The sequence below is a fragment of the Alexandromys fortis genome, unplaced genomic scaffold (assembly GCF_014885135.2).
Source record: "Alexandromys fortis isolate MF-2015 unplaced genomic scaffold, M_Fortis_MF-2015_v1.1 scaffold_59, whole genome shotgun sequence".
NCBI lineage: Eukaryota > Metazoa > Chordata > Mammalia > Rodentia > Cricetidae > Alexandromys > Alexandromys fortis.
In genome coordinates, this window is record NW_026067943.1 from 6,054,664 (window position 1) to 6,068,412 (window position 13,749).

General features: G+C 44.5%; 1 protein-coding gene across 5 annotated transcripts in view; it reads left to right on the top strand.

The window, feature by feature from the left end:
- Positions 1 to 10,005: 10,005 nt before the first annotated feature.
- Positions 10,006 to 13,749, top strand: part of Marchf8 (membrane associated ring-CH-type finger 8) — a 73,801-nt gene continuing 70,057 nt past the window's right edge. The window contains exon 1 of one of the 5 annotated variants that reach the window (XM_050148404.1): positions 10,006 to 10,487. The gene's annotated coding sequence lies outside the window, so the exon portion shown is untranslated. The remainder of the gene's footprint in view (positions 10,488 to 13,749) is intronic. The other 4 variants (XM_050148399.1, XM_050148400.1, XM_050148398.1 and 1 more) reach the window with 4 other exon arrangements.

The following is a 13,749-nucleotide window of genomic DNA, read 5'->3' on the forward strand; positions in this document are numbered from 1 at the left end:
ATAATCATTATGATACACATACATATATATTGTGTACACACACACTAGTCAGCACTTTAGATACTCTGTAGTGCTGTGTATAGTCGCAGGTGAAAAATGTGGGATAACACATTAACTCAGTGCTCCTACTTTTTCAGCGTAGTGGTTTGCTTGGGTTCTCATAACCAAACACCGCAGACTAGGCAGCTTAAGGGGCAATTGTGCGAACGCAGTTCTGGTGCCTGCGCTATGTGTAGGTCCAACAGGGTCCATCTGAAGAGGGTTCTAGCTTGCGTGTGGACTGCCTTGTGTACTTCACGTAACTTTGATGGGTATGTATGTAATCTAGGTGAGGGTACATGGGAAAGGAGCTCGAAAAGAACACTGCAGTGTCTAATACACTAGTCCAGGCAAAATTTGGGCCCCCAATAATGGGATAATTGAGAGGGAGGAAGGGTGGATATGGGAGCAGGGAAGAAGTTATCCTAAGCAAGGGAGCCATTTTAGGGTTGGCTAGAGTCTTGGCTCTAGAGGGGTTCCCAGGTGTCCAAGGGGATTTCCCCAACTAGTTCGGTGGGCAGCTGAGGAGAGGGTGCCTGAACTGACCTTATCCTATAGCCACACTGATGAATATCTTGCATATCATCATAGTACCTTCATCCGGCGATGGATGGAGATAGACACAGAGACCCACATTGGAGCACTGGACTGAGCTCCCAAGGTCCCAATGAGGAGCAGAAGGAGGGAGAACATGAGCTAGGAAGTCAGGACCACAAGGGGTGCACCCACCCACTGAGACAGTGGGGCTGATCTAATGCGAGCTCACCAAGGCCAGCTGGACTGGGACTGATGGAGCATGTGATCAAACTGGAATCTCTGAACATGGCGGACAATGAGGGCTGACTGAGAAGCCGAGGACAATGGCACTGAGTTTTGATTCTACTGCATGGACTGGCCTTATGGGAGCCTAGTCTGGATGCTCACCTTCCTAGACCTGGATGGACAGGGGAGGACCTTGGACTTCCCACAGGGCAGGAAACCCTGACTGCTCTTAGGATTGGAGAGGGAGGGGGAGGGAAATGGGAGGAGGGGAGGAGGTGGAAATTTTTAAAAAATAAAAAAAGTAAAAAAAAAATTGGGCCCCTAATATGATCTGATTTACTCTTAATTACTTCCTTATTCCTAATAAAACCATGCTGGGGCTTAAAGCATCAATATGAATTTTGGGAAGAGACATGAATTCATTCCATAATGTTCCACTATTGGCCCCATGAAATTCATGTTCCATGTAAAAATGTAAATGAAAAATTCTATCCTAACAGTCCCACATCTTAACTTTTCCCATTAGACTTGATAGCCCAGTCTTATTTAAATACCATCTTAATCAGGGAAAGGTAAGACTGAGTCTGATTCATCCTGAAGCAAAATTCCTTCCCAGCTGTAAACCTACATGCAAAATCAGGAAACTTTATGCTTCCAAAATCCAACAATGGTCAGCCGTAGGATCAACAGCACTACTGCAAAAGGAAAGCCCAGCAAGGGATGACAGCTGCCTAAAGCAAGCCCTAAACCTAGCAGGGCAAACCCCGTTAGATTTCAATGCTCAAGAAACGCCCTTTGTGATCAGATGTGTTCTGATCCCCCTCAGTTAGCAATTGTCACCCTTATTGAAGTGCATCGTGGTCTTTTCCCTGAGGCACTGGACAGTGGACTCTGGCAGGGAAACACCCAACCTTGGAAATGGAAAAATAATAAACCCTGAACCCTGAGCATATGGTGAAATAAACTTCCTTGCGAACTTTGACTCACAGTTGGGAGACATTTTAAATTGGTTTTTACAGTGTCGAGATGGAACCCAAGATCTTGAGCATCCTGGCCCTTGAGCATGCTGGGCAAGGAGCACCGTTCAGCTACACCACAGCTCTTGCCCTCTTGTTGGAGAGTTTCACTTTGCACCCTAGCCTGGAATTCTCAATCCTGCTTCAGTTTCCCAAGCACTAGGATCATGAGAAAGCTCAAGACTTCCTGAGATATATCAAGTAATAGTGATAGGATTTCTGTGTTGTGTATTCTGTGTTGGATGCGTTTTCTCATTTGGTTAGAACTGTTATCCTAGGGAACACTGATAGGCAGTTTTGCTGGTTGTTGTTTTAAGAATAGTGTTAGTGGTCAGGCTGTTCTTTGAGCTGAATTACTCCAAGTTGGTAAGCACCAGTTTTCTGAGTTACTTCATTTTGATTGAAAACGGTAGAGAAGAAAGATGTGACATTTTGTTTGGGCAACTGAATAATCAACAGAGGTTACACATGCAGAACTGATTGCAAAAAACGAACAGCTTCACGATACAGTCGTGAGCCACAGCCTGGTAAATTTATTCATGCTGATTTGTGAGCTTTACGCATCAAATGCACACGGACACACACCATGTCAACCCACCTTATGAACACCAGGCATGGGTAGGTTGGTGCACACACTTGTTGCACCAGCTCTAGTGAGGTGAATTATTCTGGAAGATTTTGAGCTTGACTCTGTCTCAAAAACTAGGTATGTGAGCTTATCAAACACCAGATAACAGATGGTGTGATCTTCTTCCTCTGAAACACATCAGAGGGAAAGGCGTCTAAGTGTGACCTGGCAGCAGTGCTGACTCTTCATCTGTCAAGCGGCTTGGCCTCTGCCCAGCATCTTCATCCCTCCCTACTGTGCCCCGTGTCTCAGCAGCACGCCTCGGTTGTGCTGATTTGAAAGTGCTCTCTTCTCAGTCATTCAGACTCTGACTCATCTGTACCTTAGCAGCTCAATACCGTGACACATCCCGGATGGTAGGTAGAGCTCCTCACCGGCCCGCCTCAGGTGTGTATGTATGGGTTCTTTGTGCAGACTTCTAAATTCCTACAGTCCTGCAGCCCTTTCAGCCTCCCTGCCGTCAGTCAAAAAAAACCCCTTGTGATAGGTGTGGCCCTGCTTATCAAGTGAGCCCAGGAGTCTTGGTAAGGTCATAGTAGGGAAACTGATGTAGCCTGTGTGTGTGCTGCCACTCAGTAATTCTGAAACCGGAGGAAGACCTCAGCTTGCTCAGCACAAACACATAAGTATTTTTCACTCAGTCTTTTCCGTTTGAGGTGTGACCCAAATAACTTATTCTGCCCCTCTCTCTTTAAAAACAAAACCAAATTCATTGAAAACATTTTCAAATCATTCTTCTGGATTTTTTTTTTGTTTTTGGTCAATCTTAATACCTTGAGATGTTAGGAGTCTTCAACTATTCAGAGATTTTATAGGGAGCTAGGAAGTCAGACTAATTAGCCTTCACGGAGTGGAGCTGGCCCCTAATTTATAAGTACTCCATAGCTGGGCTTTATCAGATTCATTCTCATGCTTATCCAGTGCGTCTCAGATCCAGATGACTGTAATGAGTGTTGGTTATTTTGTGATAAAATAGACTGGTAGAGTTTGTTGCAGTACAAAGATTTTGAGTAGCTCACCAGGCCATTCTCTAACAGTGATTGCCACAATAGGAAGGGGAAATGGGTAGAACTGTGCAATGAGCAGCAGATGATGCCCGGCCTACTGGAGGACTCTGTTTGGTTGAAGCTTCTCAAATAAGAATTAGCTAGGATAAAAGGGTAATAGGGGCGAGACTTAGGATAAAAAGCATGCTTTCAAGAGGGGCACGCCTTTAATCCCAGTGCTCAGGAGGCAGAAGCAGGCATACCTCTAAAGTTTAGGCCAGTCTGGTCTCTATAGCAAGTTCCCAGACAGATAGAGCTATACAGAGAAAAAAAAATATATATAGGCTCAAAAACCACCCCCCCCAAAAAAAAAGAGGATTCTTTTTTTCTTAGATAGACTTCACGTCTCTGAGGAGAGATGTTTTGCTGAGTGGCATTTCCCTTATGAGAATGCAACTACAAGAGAATCGGGAAGTTAAAGGATTGTTGCTTTTTCTGTTTAAGTAGCTTCAAACGAATTTAGAAATGGACACAGCATTGTTTAGCTACAATATTTGCTATAGGTAATTATATTTCAAGAGAGAAGAATGTAAAGTTTATAGAAGCAAAATATAAAGAAAACTCTTCCAATGAAGAGAGTACAGCAGACTAGATCATCCACAAAGTGTATGCCCATGCCAGGCAGTGATGGCACACACCTGTAATGCTAGCACTCAGGAGGCAGAGGCAGGTGGATCTCTGTGAGTTTGAGGCCAGGCTGGTCTACAGAGTGAATTCCAGACAGGCTCCAAAGCTACAGAGAAACCCTGTCTCAAAAAAGAAAAAAACAACAAAAACAGTGTATATCCAACCTTTTAAGAAGAAAATGCTAGTTGGTTGGATGTACTGGTGCAAACCTGTACTGCCATCTACTCAGGAGGCTGAGGCAGGAGAATCATTTTCTCAGTGGTGAATGAACATTTACTCAAGTTTGCATGACTACCCTCAACAATTATCTCTAAGGGGACTTGACAAGGCCACTCCAGGGTTTGATGAAGAAAAGAATTTTAGGAATGGCCAGTTTGAAGCAGAGTTGAGAATTAAAGCTATTGTAATATAGATTTAATTATGGGGTTTAGGAAAAATGAGATCTTAGTATATACAAGAGCATGGGTGTTGGCTTCTCTGAGTGAGGGTTGCAGGAATTAAGACATAATGAACTGTTTAGAGACAGTGGCAACTGTCTTGCATTTGTCATATATACAGCTTTGGTGTCTCTCAAGTTATTTTTCAAATAGTTGCTAAGAAACTTTTCTTTGATAAATGAGGGGAGGTGGCTTAAATGCCTTGGATGAGATTTGATAAAGTAAATTAGGTTGATTGCCCAGGCTTTAGTGCTTGTCTTCTCCCTGTAAATGGGGGATCTGGTGAGAGTCCTAGAAAAATGTAGGTTTATAGCTGAGAAGAGGTGAAGACCTCAGTAACCATTGAGGTGAAATCTCAAGCAAGAGACTTCACGCGGTGAGGAGGTCCTGTTCCCTGCCCCCATATTTTCCTGTCTTTATAGCCTTTCTGATTTCCTTCTGAATCTTAAGGGATTCAGAGGAAGGAGGGTCCACTTTTCTATATTTCCTTCAGACTTAATAGGGATTCTGAGGCTACCTATCCAAGAATCAAGTCTCAGCATGTCTGGACTAAGGGACTGTGTATGTATGATCTTGCTTGGAGATTGAAGCCAGCAAATCACATAAACAGTAACACACATAGTACATTGTTAGGACTAAGATTAGTGCTCAATATAGTAAGCCTTAGGGGCTGGAGAGATGGCTCAGAGGTTAAGAGCACTGGCTGCTCTTCCAGAGGTCCTGAGTTCAATTCCCAGCAACCATATGGTGGCTCACAACCATCTATAGTGAGATCTGGTGCCCTCTTCTGTCATGCAGGCATACCTGCAAGCAGAACACTGTATATATAATAAATAAATGAATAAAATAATTTAAAAAACCCTTGTCTGGAAAAAGCCCCCCCCCACCAACAAAAAAGTGTCCACTGACAGGGATTGAAGATGTAGCTCAGCCTGGGCAAATAGAGAGTTTCAAGGAAACCTGGGCTATAATGATTTAAAAAAAAAAAAGCTGAGCGGTGGTGGCACGCCTTTAATCCCAGGACTCAGGAGGCAGAGGACAGGCTCCAAAGCCACAGAGAAGCCCTGTCTTGAAACCATATATATAGTAAGCCTCTTTGTCATGTGTGCTAACCATGATGCTAATGAATTCAAATTCAAGGCAGAGTTGAACAGATTTAATTTGGGTCTGTAAGTCTTAGTGGTCTTAGTGAATTGAGGATATGCTGTTGCCAGAGTATCAAGTGTGATCAGGTCTTGTGGTATACCTGTCCTCATCTTACATTTTGAGTTTAAGAACGAACTCCTAAACTAAAACTTTCCACTTAAAATACTGAGAGAAATGTGTCTTTTTTTGTTATTTTTGAGACAGGATTTCTATGTAACTTTGGAGCCTGTCCTGGAACTAGCTCTTGTAGACTAGGTTGGCCTCGAACTCACAGAGATCTGCCTCCCAAGTGCTGGGATTAAAGGCATGTGCCACACTTTCCGGGCCATCTTTTAAGCTTTTAGCCGATCTCTTCTTGTTGTTAATAGCATTTCTTTTGTGTGATTATGTCTCATTGCAGTTTCTCTGAGAAGGCCTGGACACGGAGCCCCAGTAGCAGTGAGTACGCTGCATGCGTAGATCTTGGTTTCTGGTACAGTTTCTCAATGACACCGCCTTGGAGAGGAGGCTGGTCATAGTGCAGGGACAGGAAACACATAAACAGACTGCAATCCCAGAGAGTAAGGACATGACTGAAACAAAACAAAAACCCCACCATAGCTGGGCAGTGATGGCACACACTTTTAATCCCAGTACTTGGGAGGCAGACACCAGCATATCTCTGTGAGTTGGAGTCCAGCCTGTCCACAGAGCTAGTTACAGGACAGTAAGGACTACACAGAGAAACCCTGTCTTAAAAAACTAAAAATGAATGAATAAATAAGTAAATAAGCAGATTTTTAAAAAGTCATAAATGATGTGGAATTCTCCTCTGTATGCTGTAAATACCATTGGTTAATAAAGAATCTGTTTTGGGCCTATTGCAGCATAGAATAGGGCAAGGCGGGAATTCCAAGCAGGCAGAGTCAATGAGATGCCATACAGCCACTGGAGGAGACAGATGTTGGAAGCTTACCTGTAGGCCATGACCTCGTGGTGATGCACAGATTAACAGAGATAGGTTGATTTAAGATGTAAAGGTTAGCTAGAAATATGCACAAGCTAATAGGCCAAACAGTATTGCAAATAATATTGTTTCTGTGTGATTATTTTGGATCTGGGCAGCTGGGAACGAATGAGCAGCCCCTGTCAACACATAAGTCTACAAGAATGATGACATGCCAAAAGGACACAAGAGTCACATGAATGTGCTCTAAGTGGCCACAGGCCACTCTCCACCTTTCTCTTAAGCTACAGTATCAATTCTAGAGCATTGTCAAGCTACATTCAGTAAACAGCCTGAGTCTCCAAGTTACTTTACTGGGCACCTGCCCTAGGAGATTGCTCAGCTCACTGGGTTTTATATGAGCAAGAAGTAAACCTGTTGCATCAAACCACTGAGCTTTCCGGAATTAATCTGAAACCACAGCATAATATAGTGTCAGTTAGGGTCTGAATTCTATCCCTAAATCCCTAATGTTGAAGTTCTAACCCTTAATACATTTTAATAAGACTTTTACTCTTTAGGTTTTAACCCAACACTGTTGTTTTCTGTTGTGGAACTTTGTACACTATAAATATGTATTACTCTCATTGGTTACTAAAAAAGCTGACTGGCCTATAGTTAGACAGGAGATAAAGGTGTGACAGCAAGACACAAAGGACACTGAGAGAGGAGAGTGGAGAGAGAAGAGTCACCAGCAAGACAAGGAGAGGAAAGAGGAGGTGCAAGATGAAAGAGAGGCAATGCCACATGGCAGAATGCAGATGAATATGAATGGGTTAATCATAAGAGTTAGCTAGTAATAAGCCTGAGCTATAGGTTGAGGGTTTATAGTTAATCATAAGTTTCTGAATGATTATTTTGGATTATTATAACTCCATCTATAGTCTTCTTATACAGATTATTCAAGATTTGGCCACTTAGAGCACATTCATGTGACTGTTGTGTCCTGATATGTCATCATTATTGTAGATTTATGACTTTTAAAAAATCTATCTATTTACTTATTTATTCATTCATTTTTGGTTTTTCAAGACAGGGCTTCTCTGCGTAACCCCAGAACTGTTACGGAACTAGGTTTGTAGACCAGGCTGGCCTCCAACTCATAGAGATCTGCTGGTGTCTGTCTCTCAAATGCTGGGATTAAAGGCAAGGGCCACCACTGCTTCGCTATGGTAGGATTTTTGTTTTGTTTCTTAAAATTATGTCCTTACTCTCTGGGGTTGTAGTTTGGAATTTTTCCAATTATAGAACTGTGCAAACACCTTATTCTAGAAGAAAGAATTGAGCCTTCTGATTAGCTCAAAGTTGGCCTCAAAAACACAACACAACAACAAAGGAAAACTACCCTGTCATCTAGTATTAAACCCCACCCCCTGGCCTATGAGCCAAAGTAACCAGAAATTATCCCAGGTGTTGCACTAATGGAACGCTGTCTGGGACTGCAAATAAGGGAATGTGGTGTGTTCAAGGGTGGCTCTTCCACAGCATAGTTAAGACTCAGTTATTCTTTTCTAAATTTGTTTGCTATTTTCTGTTGGTCCTTGACTTGAGACACAGTGCTAAATGCCATTATGGTCATAGAAAATTGCAGTATATTTTGTCACACACATTTTTCAGGTCAATTATATAGCTCTAAACTTGACTTGAATTCATGATCTCTGTCTTGAAAGCCTCCCAGGGGCAGAAATTACAGGTGCACATTACCATGTCAACGGGAACAGCGCGTTTTGTTTGCAATGATCCCTTAGCTGATAAGTCAGTTCCTGCTTTCTATGCTTAACCGTTTGGAGAGTTGGCTGTGATTAGTTCTAGGGTAACTGTGGTCACCTGGTTCACAAGTCACTTGTCATAATCTACAGTCTCCAGGAGGGGAAAGGCATCTCCACAAGCACAGCGCACAGGGAGGATTTAGCCAAATGCCACGAGGCTTCTTGGACTGGGCATATTGTCCAAGAATATGCTCCACTTCCTAGCAGCTTTACATGCTAAGTACAGACACTTCTCCCCCACGAGAGTTTTGTTTCCTCGTTGACAGTCTCCTACTCAGCTGGAAATGGGGACAGGAACTTGGACTCTGGGTTTGGACAGATGCATGATGTCTGTCTCCTTTTTGTCAGGACTCTGATTGATGAGGAGAGGCTTCAGACATCTTTTAGGTAGTGATGCTTGAGTTAGGACTCACTCTAGCTTTGCCCACACAACAATGCTTTCCAGCTCCGTAAAAACTCACAGATGCCTCTAGAAGCCGGAAGGCTTCGTCCCTTCCTACGGTGGGATGGTAGCTTTCCACACCCCCAAATCAGTTAACTGGCTTTTCTGCTCACCCCCGGTAGCTCTGCGCTCACGGGACACCTGCTGCTGGAAGAGGCAGGAGGAGCCTCTCAGGCTGTAACTGTGCTTTCCACAGCAAAAGAACCGCGCGGAGAAAAGCCACCATCCCATTTTCTGGAGGAATGTCGCTGTCAAGGTGGTTTACAGACACGAACCTGTTTGGGCTTTGCTTTATGTATCCAGATGCTTTGTCTCTGGACAGCCAAGTAAGCAAAGTGATCAGTAGTATAGGGAGGAACGCGACAACGAGAAAAACAGACCACAGAAAATTGTGGAGTATTGCGGGGATTTGCTCACAAGTTTCTCATGAATTAAAAAAAAAAAAAGGAACTCTTTAATGCACCGTGTAACAAAAGTTATTGTGTAAGTAAAATTGCCAGTGGCTGAAACCTCCGCTTCTGTAAGGTGTGACTTAGGAAAATCAGAATTGTAAGAAATAGATCTGGGGTTGAAGCTCGGAGATAGCTTCTCAGAGAATCCCTGGGTCCCACCAACAGTACGGGGAGGGGGAGATGTCTCAAAGAATACCAATGTAGAGGTATAATCAGAAAGAGTTAATGTGGACAAAGTAGAGTCAAATAGTCATTAATATATACATTTTTATTTACATGAACAGCAATACCTTCATGAAAATTATAATTTTGATAAATCTATATTTAGATATTCATACTGTATACAATCAGTATCTCTCTAAGGGTAGGGACTGAGAGCAAAACCAAAACAACAAAAACCGGGTTCGTTCACACAAACAAACGTTTTATCGCTTAGTTCCCGCTGCTGGCCGCTTCCATTTGCTAGCTTCCCGATCCGGGGGTGGGGGTGGGGTCCCTTCCTCTAGGCCGAGAAGGAGAAGCTGAGTGGAGTCTAAGAGCAGCCTCACCTAGACCGAGTGGTCGCCCCAGGGCCTCCGCTGCCCCGCCTTCCCAGCGCCCCAGGTCGCCCCAGCAACGCTTTTGCCTGGGGCGCGACGGGCACGTGACCGGCGCGTCACGTGACCGGTCAGTCGGCGTCCTCTGGCTGGGTGGTGTAGACTGCGCCCTGACCCAGCGTCCCTGCGGCGTCCGGCCTGTGCCATGCAGGAAGCGGGCCGCGGGTGGAGCTCGGCGCCCACCTGAGCTGCCCGCGCCGAGGTGCGGCGTGGCGGGACCGCGCGCGCCCGGCCGCCAGGGGTGTGGCTGCCCGGAGGCCGCGACAGGTGGGTGCGCGGTGGTCGCCGCCCGCGAGAGGCCGCGTGCGTGCAGCGGGGCGGGGTCGGGTCACCCGATCCGCGGACAGCCGGAAGCCTCCGGCGCTCTCAGGTGAAGCCTTCCCCTGCTGGGCTGTGAGAGCGTGCACCCGGCAGCCCCTCCTGCAGTTGCCTCTGCCTCAGTTTCCACACCCGTGATGGAAGTGTGGACTCCTGCTCTCTGAGTGCCTGACGTGGCGTCTGGAGAGTCCTGCTCAAGTAGAAGCGCTGGAGGGAAAGCGTAGGTAGGCTGCTTTGCATTTTAATCGCCGCCCTTTTGCTTGTCTTTAAACATCTGTTTTTCTTGGAACCGACTCGGATTCTCCTTCATCTTAGGCAAGTTTTTAATAGAGAACTTATTAGGGAGAAGCATAATGGCTCATCTTTTTGTTCTCACCGCCCCCCCCCTTTACAAAGAAGAAACGCTTCTCTGAAAGCCCATTTGACAGGAAAGAAAGAAAGAAAAAAAAAGAAAGAAAATCCTTTTCTTTTCATTGTCTCCTCCACTTAAGGACACACAGTGGTCACACAGTTGTCAAGATTTATTAGGAGTTGTGTTGGTTTTTGTTGTTGTAATTTGATGGTGTCTGAAGATAAATGTGATGTATGGCCCTTTCCATTATTTCTCTCTCTTTTTTTTTGTTCGGTTATGCAATTAGAGAAACAATAAGTCTATAATTTATGTCTTGGAAAAAGCCTCAGTATTTCTGATCAGTCCCCGGAGAAGCAACCGTGTGTTCATATAGTAACCCTCACATCTGGTTGCTTGACTCAGCATGGGAGTGGAGCCCTTCGTTTGGAATACTCTAACCGCGTTCTGTGAAAGAGAATGTACGAACTACACTTGCTAGAGTTATGGAATGTTGCGAACACAGTCTTTTACTAAAGGTTGAAAATCTGATGTAAGGGAGCTTTGAATTTTGAGAGATTCAGTTTGGGAGGAAAAATAACCCTGTTTGATACAGCGAATGAACGGATGCAGAGTGTGACGTCTGGAGTACAGGCAGAGGCAGTTTACCAGGAAAGTTGAAATAAAGAGCAGCGAGTACTTTCCTAACTTCTTGATTGTGGAGATTTTATTGATCAAATATATAGTGTAATTTGATGTTAGGAGGGGAAAACTGCTGGGCATGGTGGTACTTGCCTGTAGTCCTGATACTGGGAGGATGGAGGCAGAAAACACATTTTACAGTTTGTCCTTTCTGAGGGAGTGGACAATGGAGGTCTAGCATCAGTGCGACCAGGTGGGGTATGTTTTCTTTTCCAAAGCAATTCATTTTCTTGGCCTTCACTTTATGCTTAGGCAAACTGTTTTTTTGTTTGCTTGTTTATTTTTGTTGTTGTTTGATTTAGTTTTTAGCTTTTCTCTTGAGTGTGGAGATAGTGTTCCATGTGTTGGCTAAAACTAGGGTTGTCAGATAAAATTCAGAATTCACAGCTAAATATGAATTTCAGGTAAACACAAAATATGTGGGACATACCTAAACTAAAAAAAAAAAAAAACCTCATCAGTTATTTGAAAACAAGGATTAACTCTTTACTTGCTTGTTGTTGCTAAATACAACTGCTTTAGCTCCAACGTATTTGTCTCATTTAAATTAGCACTGTGAGAAAATTAGCCCAAGGCCTGGGATGGAATTGATTCTCTTGTTAAGCTTCACTATCGGGAGCTGCAGTTGTGGCTCTGTAGCAGGGAGGGCTTGGCACACAGGGGCCTTTGTCCAGTCTCCAGTGCCAAACAAATGAAATGAAGAGACAGAATAAAACAATGAAGAATCCTCTTCACCCTCAGTTGGACCCTCTACTTGAAGGGCATCACTTCTTTACGTGAGTTCTGTTTCCTATTTTTCCTCGACTAGACGTTCTGTGTCTTTGCTTTTATTTCTAGGGATTGAACATAGGGTCTCATACATACTAGGCAACATCTCCACCACTGATTCACAGCCCACAGTCAGTTATGTTTTAATTTCACATGTGAGTACTGTATTTACATTATCTCCCCCCCCTTTCCATTCCTTTCTTGTGCCCTCCAACTCCCTCTGAAATTAGTGACCTTTTAGTCTTTATTATTGTTACACACACACACACACACACACACACACACACGGATACAACTTGTTGAGTCCCTTTCATGTTGCTTATATGTATGTATGTTTAAGCCTGACCACTTGAGGTTGGAGGATTGGATCACCTGTCAGGGAGCTTGTTCCTGGAGGAGACTGATTTGCCCTCTTAGTAGCCATTAATTTCCTGCAGCTCTTCATCCAAAGGTGGAGCCTGGTAAAATCTCCCCCATTCATGTTGGCACGTCAGAAGGTGTGGTCATTGTTCAGGTCTTGTTTAAGAAACCATACCAGGTTTTGCGGCTGCTGCTTCCCTGTCGCATACAGAAGATACCGCCTTGCAGCGGACGTCCTGACGTCCTGGTCGTTCAGCTCCTCATCTTCCCACCCTCTCTGCTGATAGCTTCCCTGAGCCTTCGTTGGAGGGGGCTGGCTACACCCTCGTCAGTTGTTCTCTGCGTTTTTCTCAGTTGTGGCTTTCTGTAATGGTTTCTGTGTGTCTTGCTCAGGGTTGAGGGTGACACTTGTTTGTGGGCACGAGGATGAGTATTTACTGTGCAGTTAGAAGTCATGCTGATTTACTACAGTAGGTTCTCCTCTAGGATCCATGAGTCAGGGGTGGTTGGCTAGACTTACGATATGAGACTTTTGCCTTATACGGCGCCTTAGTCACTTTGCTATTGCTACAAAAAGACATTGTCATGACCAAGGCAACTTGTAAGAGAAATCACTTAATTGGGACTTGCTTATAGTTTCAGAGGGTGAGTCTGGGACCTTCGTGGTGGGAAGTATGGCAGCAGGCAGGCATGGCACTCACTGGAACAGTAGCTGAGAGCTCAGATTTCATCCACAGGCATGCGGTGGGTGTGGCTAGGAGTGGGTAGACTGGCTGACTAGGCCTGGTGTGTGCTTTTGAAACCTGACTGTCCAGCCCCAGTGGCACACCTCCTCCATCAAGGCCACACCTCTTAATCCTTTCCCAAATAATTCCACCAACTAGGGACCACACATTCAAATATCTGAGCCTATATGGGGTCAGTTCTCACTCAGACCACCACAGCCACTTTTGCACCTTTTGGGATATACTGCCTTTCTGGCCATTGTTGCAGTGTAGGTGGTACAGCGGAGTGGGATTTTGGTCATTTTCTCCACTGGAAGACTGCCCAGCTCCTTCCAGGACAGTGAGAGCTGCTCTTTAAGGAAGCAGTTTCTAGGTCGTATCCAACTCGATTCCTCCAAGCGCTGTGTCTGAACTACATGCTGTCATCAGCAAACTCTGGGAGCAATGGCAGTAGCGCTACTGTGTTGTTTTGGGAGTCTCTCAACTCCCAAGGGATTCTTGGATGACTGATCCTCTAGTTTCTGGTACGTGGTCTATAGTGGCACAGCTTCATTTAAATGAATACACACACATGCACATACATTTATATATATATATATATAT